We start from the raw sequence: 1327 nt of genomic DNA, 5'->3' as shown, positions 1-1327 counted from the left end.
CTTGTCATCAGGCCCAAAAGAGCCAGGTTTATCACAACACTCAATCAGTGAGCCATGCAGACTCCATTTTATACAAGGTGCAGAGAAGAAAAAAAGTCCCCTACCTCCTCAGGGGACTCTAGGTCATTCTGTCCTGAAAGGAGAGGCTCCAAAATTTTCCAAATACACATCAGAGATGCTAGAATTTTCCAAAACTGAGCAGGTTTCTATGAGTAGTACTCTATCTTATAAAGAGACTGTGGGACAGAAACATCTACAAAAGGAGTTCTACCCACAGCCACATCTTTAGAATGGGCTTCTCTATGTGAAAGTTATACAAAAGATGTTTTAGGACATATTCCAACTGTACAGAAGGGTATGGATCCAACCATATGTGAACTGGAAGTGGTGGAACATGATATCAAACACCAGTGTCTGTAGCATCTTCAACATATGAGGAAAGGGATTCCTTGTATTCCATTAGTGCAAAAGAATGTGTACCACCGCCGCAAAATTCACAGGAGGCGACAGGAACTTCCTTATCTCCTCAAGATCAGCCATCTTCCCCAACTACAGAAGATGCTACACACTCTTCCACATATGCAGAAAGGGTTCCAAGTCCTACTTTATACCCACAAGCTAACCCAGAACATCTGCCAAATACCTCAAAAGCTCTGGATTTTACCTTATCTTCTGAAGAGGCCTTGGAACCTGTTTTTCCTATCAATCAGACTAGGGAACCTGACACTTCTATTTGAAAGTCTGTTTTCACTTCTACTGCAGACGAAATTTTTCATGGAACTTCCCTAATTACACAACGATATTTAGAAACATCCTTATCTGCTCATGAGGCTCTGAGACCTCCCACATATATCCATGATGCTCTAGGAGAGGTCACATCTTCAGCGGTAGCTCTAATACCTTCTCCCCATTCTGACGTCACAGTCAGGATTTCTACACATACACAGTACATTAAGACCTTCCTCATCTGAGAAGGATGTCTTAGGATCTACTGCATCTGAACAGCATACTTTACAACTATCCCTATCTACCCAAGTAGATTTAATTCACATGTCCACTCTGGGGAGAAATAGTCGACATTCTCCCTCTACCATAATGGACCACAGGCATCCAGTCTCTAGAAACAAAGGGTTAAGATTTGATCCTTCTGATGGAGTCTTGAAAATTGGTCCGCTAAGGAAGACAGTTTCAACGTTCCCCCTTCTGCCAAAAGGGATCTAGTTCCATCTTGTACTAAGCATAACAGAGTGTCACTAATACTGTCAGGGATCGGTGCTCATCCATGGGGTGGGCCTTATTCTGCCCTAACTATTGGTTGATCATTCCT

This window comes from Rattus norvegicus, chromosome Y, assembly GCF_021556685.1.
Source record: "Rattus norvegicus strain SHRSP/BbbUtx chromosome Y, alternate assembly SHRSP_T2T, whole genome shotgun sequence".
Lineage (NCBI taxonomy): Eukaryota > Metazoa > Chordata > Mammalia > Rodentia > Muridae > Rattus > Rattus norvegicus.
The sequence above is the reverse complement of the archived record's forward strand: the minus strand, read 5'-3'. Positions refer to the sequence as shown.